This window comes from Trichechus manatus, unplaced genomic scaffold (assembly GCF_000243295.1).
Source record: "Trichechus manatus latirostris isolate Lorelei unplaced genomic scaffold, TriManLat1.0 scaffold00003, whole genome shotgun sequence".
Taxonomy (NCBI): domain Eukaryota; kingdom Metazoa; phylum Chordata; class Mammalia; order Sirenia; family Trichechidae; genus Trichechus; species Trichechus manatus.
This window is the reverse complement of record NW_004443939.1, coordinates 10,193,437-10,203,009: the sequence shown is the minus strand read 5'-3', so window position 1 is coordinate 10,203,009 and position 9,573 is coordinate 10,193,437. Positions and strand designations below refer to the sequence as shown.

The 9,573-nt window shown below is 39.6% G+C and overlaps 1 protein-coding gene across 1 annotated transcript in view; it reads right to left on the bottom strand.

The window, feature by feature from the left end:
• Nucleotides 1-9,573, bottom strand: part of ROR1 (receptor tyrosine kinase like orphan receptor 1) — a 484,054-nt gene that overhangs the window by 467,610 nt on the left and 6,871 nt on the right. The gene's annotated exons all lie outside the window — the stretch shown is intronic.

Here is a 9,573-nt window from a genome sequence, read left to right as displayed (position 1 = left end):
GGTTGTTAACCAATGTCATAAAACAATCTGTGTACTACTGTTTCATGAGAAACTATTTGTTCTGTAAGCCTTCACCTGAAGTACAATAAAAAAAAAAAAAAAAAGAGACAGAGTTCCCAGTTAGAGAGAGAGAAGAAGAAGAGATCCCACTTAATTGGATTATTTGGATTATTCAGAGAATAAAGGTAATATTGTACATTAAATAATTTTGTAAGCTGCAATGTCCTACACAAATGGAAGATTTAATTGTAATTATTTTGACTCAGCTATTTGGCTGGGATGTTATAGAGGATTTTAATCATCAGAGTTTTAAAAAAAAAAAAAAAGCTGAGATACAATTTGGCATAATGACTAAGGACCAAGGCCCTGGCCTCAGGATAACCAACCAACCAGTTGCTTGCCATTGAGTAGACTCCCACTTATTGTGACCCCATGTGTGTCAGAGTAGAACTATGCTCCATAGGGTTTTCAATGGCTGATTTTTCAGAAATAGATCACCAGGCCTTTCTTCACTGGCACCTCTGGTTGAACTCAAGCCACCAGTCTCTTGATTAGCAGCTGAGCACCTTAACCATTTGCACTACCCAGAGCCTTAGGATACAACTACTCATATTCATAAAAATTCTATCTTTCTATTTATGCTGATTAACCAAAAAACCAAAGTCATTGCTGTGGAGTTGATTCTAACTCATAGCAACCCTATAGGACCAGGTAGAACTGCCCCATAGGGTTTCCAAGGCTATAAATCTTTATGGAAGCAGACTGCCACATCTTTCTCCTATGGAGCGGTGGATTGCCATATCTTTCTCCTATGGAGCGGTGGTGGGTTCGAACTATCAGCCTTTCAGTGAGCAGCCAAGTGCTTAACAACTGTGCCACCAGGGCTCCTTGAGCCTCAGTATACCTGGGTCCAAATCCTGGCTCTCTCACTTAACTATCTGTGTAACCTTGAACAAGTAACTTACCTTCTCTGTGCCTCAGTGTTCTTCATATCTGGAGAATGAATTTAATATTTCCTACCTCATAGGGTTGTCGCCCTGAAAACTGCTGTTGTGTGCTGCTGAGTCAATTCCAACTCACAGCAACCCTATAAGACAGAGTAGAGCTGCCCCATAGGTTTTCCAAGGCAGTAATCTTTATGAGAGCAGATTGCCAGGTCTTTTATGCCACAGAGCAGCTGGTGGGTTCAACACTCCAATCTCTTAGTTATAGCCAAGCGCTTAACCAATACCTCAGGTACTTGGAATGGTATTTAGCATATAGTGTGTATGATATAAGTGTTCATTATTACTATACTATTATCATTTAATCAAGCAGGCAGAAGGTAATATGATCATTAAGGTTGTGTGTCAGCTTGGCTCGGCCATGATTCTCAGTGGTTTCACAGTTATGATGTAGTTTGGATATATATATAGATGCTAAACTGGTTTTGCTTCTCTAGAGAACCCTGCCTGAGACAGGTAGACAGGCATTTAATAGCCTGCACTACAAAACAAGGAGTCCCAGGGTGGTGCAGCTAATGCACTCCGCTTGTTAACCAAAAGTTTCGGGGCTCGAGTGTACCCAAAATGCTTGGAAAGGATGGCACCGACCTCTACATCCAAAAAAATCAGCCATTGAAAACCCTATGGAGCACAGTTCTACTCTGACATACATGGGGTCGCCGTGAGTCAGAGTCAACTTAATGGCAAATTTTTGCTTTTGTTTTATTTTGTTTTTACTACAAAACTCCTGCAGCAGAAGAGGAAAGATACGATATACCTTTGACAAGGAGCCCTGAAAGGTACAGCATTTTTAACTCTCTGGGGCACTCTTTGGAGAGAAAGATAAGTCATCATGCTCCCAGTAAAACCCTATTCCTGCTTCCCCTCATACTCTTCATATGCAAAAAATCCAGCAGGCACCACTCATTATTAGATTCCGACCCATAGTGACCCTATAGGATGCAGTAGAACTGCCCCATAGGGTTTCTAAGGAGCGGCTGATGGATTTGAACTGCTGACCTTTTGGTTAGCAGCCAAGCTCTTAACCACTGCACCACTAGGGCTCAACTAAAAGACTGGCGGTTCGAATCTGCCCAGTGCGTTGTGGAACAAAGGCCTGGTGATCTACTTCCGTAAGATGACAGCTACCGAAAACCCCATGGAGTGCAGTTCTACTCTGACACACATGAGGTTTCCATGAGTTGGAATCAACTCCCTGGCAATGAATTTTTCTGAGTTAACTTATGAATGCTAAACACTATTCTAAATACTTTTTCTTCTTCAATTTTCACATTTCCACCAGGTACTATTGTAATCATTCCCACTCCCCAGCCCTCCCTCATCACTTCATTCCAGAGTAAAGGCCCAGTGTAAGAATCCAGGACAGTCTCTGCAAGTCCTTGAGACCAGAGTAGCTGCACTCTTCTGCAGAATTTCGACACTTTTCCATAGCCTTTATTCACTGAAATGTCCAGCTCCTCTCCTTCACTCCCCATGTCAATCCTCCAAGGCTCCCATCATGTCCCACTTCCTCCCTAAAGACTTCTCCTTTCTTGGGATTCTCCATCTATAATTGCCAACTCTGTACTCACTGGTTGTATTGCTATTTCACAAGTTCCTATTTCATTGCCCCTAACAGAGAAACTCCCCAAGGGCAAAGGCCAGTCATAGTTTTTCTAGATTCCCCACAGTGCTTAGTGCTAGAAACATCTTAGGCACTCCATGAATAATTCAGGAAGAGGGTCTAATTCACTGGAGTGAGCTCCAGACTCCATGTGAAGTGATCAGCCACAAACTAGGTCTGAGACTCTACTCCAAGAGTCTTCTCCTTCCCATGCTCATGGCAGATGCTGCTGTCTGATCACAGCACTCCTTCCCAGTGATCCTAGAAGAAAACCTCAGATTCTATCTCAGCACTGCACCCAGGCGGCCAACACCAACTGACTAGAAAACAAACCCTGGTGCCATCTCAGCTTCCAGGGTATTTCCTTGACTGAGTTTCCAAAGAACTAGGACCACTATTTTCACAACTACCACTCCATTGTACAGAGCTGTTGACTTCTCTGCCTTCATTAGACCAATGGCTTTCAAACTTTTGATCATAATGGCCCAATAACAAACCAATAGGATATACATATATAACTGAAGCTAAAGTTTTGTAAAATAATACTTACTCCTATTAGTATAATACATGCTGAAATTTCGTATTATAGTCTCTATTTTATTTGACCCACTAAATTGATTTCACAGCCCACTATGGTTTACAACCTTATACTAGTTAAGGTAACATCAGCAGCTGTAACTGAGAAGCCACAAAATTTGAGTGCCTTAAGACAACAGAAGTTTATTTCTTGCTCACATAAAATCTAAACAAATGTGGACCAACAGGTAGCTCTTTGCCATGCAGGGCTTAAGGGAGGGTCCCAGGCTCCTTATGCCTTGCGGAGTCTTCAACATATGACCTAAGGCTGCCATGTTTGACTCTATCAAACCACAAAAGGATCACAGACGATCCTGTCTGGAAAGTTTTTTAGAAGTGACGCTCATTACTTCCACTCTCATTCCATTTTAACTAGTATTTAGTCATATGGTCTCACTTTACTGAGAAGGAGCTGGAAATTATAGTACTCCATAGTCTAGCCGTGTGCCCAGAAAGAGATGGAAACAGATTTGGAGATCAGCTAGCAATCTCTGTCATAGATCTGCCATTTGAAATATACTCCAAGGCAAGGACATAGATTTATTCATCTTTACATTTCCAGCGACTCACAGAATATTTGCCTCACAGTAAGTGCATAGAAAATTGTATAATATATGAATAAATGAGCTTAGGATTAGACATCATGATTCTCACTAACTCCATACCTGGACAACTCCACCGCCCGACCCTCAAAACCTAACTTAGTCCAAAAAGCCTGGATTAGGACAGGTATGAAAGATAACAGGAGGAACTATCTTGGGTCTTCCCTTCCCTCTGGGGACTGCTCATTCACTTAAACTCTTCCAACAACCACATACCAGTTGTTGTTGAGTCAATTCTGACTCATGGTGACCCCATACGTTTCAGAGTTGAACTCTACTCCATAGTGTTTTCATGGCTAGGACCTTTCAGAAGCAGATCACCAGGCCTGTCTTCCAAGACACCCCTGGATGAGTTCAAACATCCAACTTTTTGGTTATTAGCCAAGCATTTAACCCTTTCTGTCACCCAGGGACTCCCAACAACCCCGCATCTGCTGAAAAGGGACATAGCAGAGCAATCAGCACTCAGGCTTTAGAGGCAGATAAATCCTGACCTGACTGACCTCTCACTGGCTACATAACTACAGGAGACCACTGGCTAAGCACTCACTATGTGTGCTAAGCATTTTTCCCACTTTATCTCGTTTAATCTTCACAATAAGCCTATGATGGAGGCACTAATGTTCTCCCTCTGACCCTGTGATTCCCTGAGTGAGAATCAACCTCTCTCACCCCTGCGTTCCCATAGCACTTTTTTCACAACTCTTTCCTAAAAGTCACCTGCAGGAGAGTTAGTTGGCTTGTGGAGGTATATGTCTGTTCATCAATGTCTCCCCAACTATACGTTAAGGCTAGTGGAAATAGCATAAACTTTAGAGTCAAAATACCTAGATTCAAGGTAAAGACATCACAAAAAAGGAAAATTACAAACCAATATCCCTCATGAACACAGGCACAAAAATTCTAGCCAAGAGAATTCAACACCATATCAAATAAATAGTACATCATGATCAGGTGGGATTCATACCAGGTATGTAAAGATGGCTCAACATTAGAAAATCAATCAGTATAATTCACCACGTAAATAAAACAAAGGAAAAGAATTACATGATCATCTCAACCGATGCAGAAAAGATATTTGATAAAATCGAACACCCTTTCCTGATTAAAAACTCTCAGCAAAATAAGAATAGAGGGGAAATTCCTCAACATAATTAAGGGCATATATGTTAAACCAACATCCAACATTATTCTCAATAGTGAAAGGCTGAGTGCCTTCCCCTTGAGATCAGGAATGAGACAAGGATGCTCACTATCACCATTCTTATTCAATATTGTACTGGAAGTCGTAACCAGAGCAACAAGGCAAGAAAGGGAAATAAAAGGTATCCAATTTGGAAAGGAAGAAGTAAAGCTATCTCTATTCGTAGATGACATGATCCTACACAAAGAAAATCCCAAAGATTCCACAAGAAAGCTACTGGATCTAATAGAAAGATTTAGCAAAATGGCAGGATATAAGATTAACACACAAAAATCAGTTGGGTTCCTTTACACTATACAAGGAGAACTCCAAAAAAGGAAATCAAGACAACAACAGAATTTACAATAGCTCCCAAAAGGATAAAATATCTGAGAATAAACCTAACCAGGGAGGTAAAAAATTTATATAATGACAACTATAAAGCACTACTGCAAGAAACTAAAAGAAATCTACATAAATGGAAGAACACTCCATGCTCATGGGCTGGAAGACTGAACATTGTTAAAATGTCAATATTACCCAAAGTGATCTACAGATATAATGCAATCCTGACCCAAATTCCAACAGCAGTCTTTACTGAAATGGAAAAACTAATCATTGACTTTATATGGAAAAGAAAAATGTTGAGAATAGCCAAAGCAACATTGCAGAACAAAGTAGGAGGCCTCATGCTTCCCGATCTCAAAATATACTATACAGCCACAGTAATCAAAACAGCATGATACTGGTTCAATGACAGACACACAGACCAATGGAATAGAATTGAAAACCCAGAAGTAAATCCATCCATCTGTGGCAGCTGATTTTCAACAAGGGGTCAAAGTCCATTCAATGGGGAAGAAACAGTGTAACCTATGGTGCTGGCAAAACTGGCTATCTATTTGCAGTAAAATTAAACAGGATTCATACCTCACATCATACACAAAAACTAACTCAAAATGGATCAAAGACCTAAATGTTAAAGCTAAAACTATAAAGATCCTGGAAGATAATACAGGGACAAAACTATGAGACCTAAGTTTCTTTAGAAATAGATTATCAATCACAACTACAAATGCACAAACAACAGAAGACAAATTAGGTAAACTGGGACCTCGTAAAAATTAAATACGCTCATCAAAAGACTTTAGCAAAAGAGTAAAAAAAAGGTCCCACAGAGTGGGAAAAAATCTTTGGCAACAATATATCTGTAAGGGTCTAATCTCTATAACATATAGAAAACTTCAACAAGTCAACAACAAAAAGACAAACAATCCAATTAAAAAATGGGCAAAGAACATGAACAGACACTTCATCAAAGAGGACATTCAAGTAGTCAACAAACACATGAAAAGATGCTCTCAACTATTAGCCATTAAAACCAAAAAAACCAAACCCGTTGCCATCGAGTTGATTCCAACTCATAGCAACCCTATAGGACAGAGTGGAACTGCCCCATAGGGTTTCCAAGGAACTGCTGGTGGATTCAAACTGCTGAGCTTTTGGTTAGCAGCCGAACTCTTAACCACTGTGCCACCAGGGTTCCACTAGCCATCAGAGAGATGCAAATCAAAACTACAATGAAATAACCATCTCACCTCTGCAAAAATGGTACTGATCCAAAAAACAACAAATGTTGGCGAGGATGTGGGGAGATTGGAACCCTGATCCACTGCTGGTGGGGTTGTAAAACGGTACAACCGGAAAATGGTAGGGTGCTTCCTCAAAAAGCTAGAAATAGAAATACCTTATGATCCAGCAATCTCACTCCTAGGTATATACTCTAGAGATCTAATAACAATGACACAAATGGACATATGCTCACCTATGTTCATTGCAGCATTATTCGTAATAGCAAAAAGATGGAAACAACCTAAGTGCCCATCAACGGACAAATGGATAAACAAATTGTGGTACATACATACAATGGAATACTACATAGCTATAAAGAATAATGATAAGTTCTCGAAATTTAAGATTGACGAATCTGGAGGATATTATGCTGAGTGAAATAAGTCAATCACATAAGGACAAATATTGTATGATCTCACTTTTATAAAAAGAAAAGAATAGTACACATAGAAAACAACATTCTTTGGTGGTTGCCAGGGATGGGAAGGGGAGGGAGGGGGAATCACTTTCTAGGTAGTAGAGATTTGTTATTTTTGGTGATGGGAAAGGCAATACCGAATGCGGGCAAAATCTACATAACTTAACTAAAGCAAATGATGACACTAAGAAGTACATAAGAATAAGGGATGCTTTTGGTAAATGCTGTAATGTATACAATTCTGCAATAACAGCAATATCTACTAAAAAATATATGTGTGGTTACATAGGTAGCTAAATATGCATATATGTGTATAAGAAGGTATATGTGTATACATATGTGTGTATGTATAGGTGTGTCTGTAGGCATAACTATATACATGTTTGTGCCACATATATATTTATATATATAATAAAGCACATATGGGGCACAGTTACAGATACTTCATAGACATAACCAAACACCTCAAGGGATTGGTTTATTGGGTTTGAAGGCTTAGCACCATAGTCTCATGGGACAACTTGGTCAATTGACATAACATAGTCCATGTTTATGTTCTACATTCTAGTCTGGTAAGTCGTATCTGGGGTCTTAAAAGCTTGCAAGCAGCCACCTAAGATACACCTAACTATTGGTCTCAACTTGTCTGGAGCAAAAGAGAAAGAAGGCAATCAAAGTCTCAGAGAAGAAGAAACTAGAGGACCAACAGACCACACAAACCACAGCCTCATCTAGACGGAGACCAGAAGAACTAGATGGTGCCCAGCTACCACTACCAACTGTTCTGACTGGGGACACAACAGATGGTCCCAGATAGAATAGGAGAAAAACGTAGAACGAAACTCAACTTCTTTAAAAAGGCCAGATTTACTGAACCAGTAGAGACCAGAGGAACCCCCAAGACTGTCACCCTGAGACACCCTTTACACCTGGAACTAAAACTACTCCCATAGGTCACCTTTCAGCCAAATAACAGATTAGCTCATAAAATAAACAATATCAATTTTTTCTTTAAAAAAAAAAAATCAACTATATGAGATCAAAAGGTTAACATTTACCCTAAAGATGAGAAGGGAAGGGGGATGGAGGAAGGGCACAGAAGCTAGATTAATAGAAAGAAAAGAACCAGAATGGAAATAAGTATGTTGACACATTGTAAAAAACATAACCAATGTCACTGAAGAATATGTACAGAAATTGTTAAATGGGAACCTAATTTGCTGTGTAGACTTTCATCAAAAACAAAATAGAATATTTTTTTTTTTAAATCTAGGTTTAAATCCCAAATTCCCATGAAATAACGTGTGAGGCTGACCAAGATAGCTCACTGAGCCTCAATTCTCTTATCTGTAAAATGAGGTCAATAAATCCAATCTCAAAGTGCTGCTGGGATGTAAAACCTAATATCCATAAAGTACAATGCCTGGTACACAGTAGGTGCTCAAAAAGCGAGAGTTCCTCTCCTGTCTCTTCCTTGGGGGCAGGAGAATGTTTTGTTCCTGGGCACTAACATCAGATCTCACACATAATAATATATAATAAATCTTACATGAAATGCATTGAATGACAAGCTTTACTGTTAAAAAATAAAAATAAAAAATTTAAACCTTGCCTTGGTCTTTAGAAGTTCTTTTTATCTCCCCTCCCCCTTCCCACACACTTCATTACTCTTCTCTCTTTGGGTAACATGAACTTTTTTTTTTTGTCCTCAGAAATTTTAAATGGCTAACAGAGCACCTCAGGATTCTTTCCTCCGGCCATTATCCTTCTCTTTCAAGTTGTGCTCAGCAAGATTATTTGGATATTGGAGCTAAAAACGGTCAGGTTACAAGTGGAGGTCCCTGAAATGTAACATTCCCCGTTGCAGGATTCTGGAATTACACCAAGCACCAGAGACGGGTTGCTCTTCCCCAAAGAGCTAGTTGTTCTGAAAAAAGCCTTTGTTTTAAGGCTTCACAAAACTGCCCTTTGGTGTCTCCTCCTCTCCAGATCCCCAGCACTGGCATGGGTGCTGCTCAAATCCAGAGTGTAAAACAAAACACTCAAGAGTCTTCTAACACTGCTTAAAAAAAAAAAAAAAAAATGCTCCTTTCTGAGCCTTGATCAGCATGATGATCATTATTTTGGAGCCAGATTTTCTGATGTCACCAGTAAGCCCCTCATAATAATGGTAGCTAACACAATACATGTTTACTAGGTCCATGGCACTGTGTTAGGTCCATTATCTCACTGAATCCTCACCAAAACCCTGTAAGTCTGATAATATTGTTATCCCCATTTTGCAGATAAGAAAACCAAGGCTCAGAAGGGCAAGTAACTTTGCCCAAGGTCACATGGCCAATAAGCAGCAAAGAAGTCCCAATTTAAACCCCAGTCTGTCAGGTTCAAGCCCCATTCTATTTCTATTACTCCACACCAGCTCTTTAAATAGCTATAAAAGAAGGTCCATTCTGCAGAGAAATACTTGAGAAAATAAACAGTTTGGATTGACCTTTTAGGCCCCTTCCCCCTCTTAAAAAAAAAAAAAATACATCTATATATATATATATATTTAT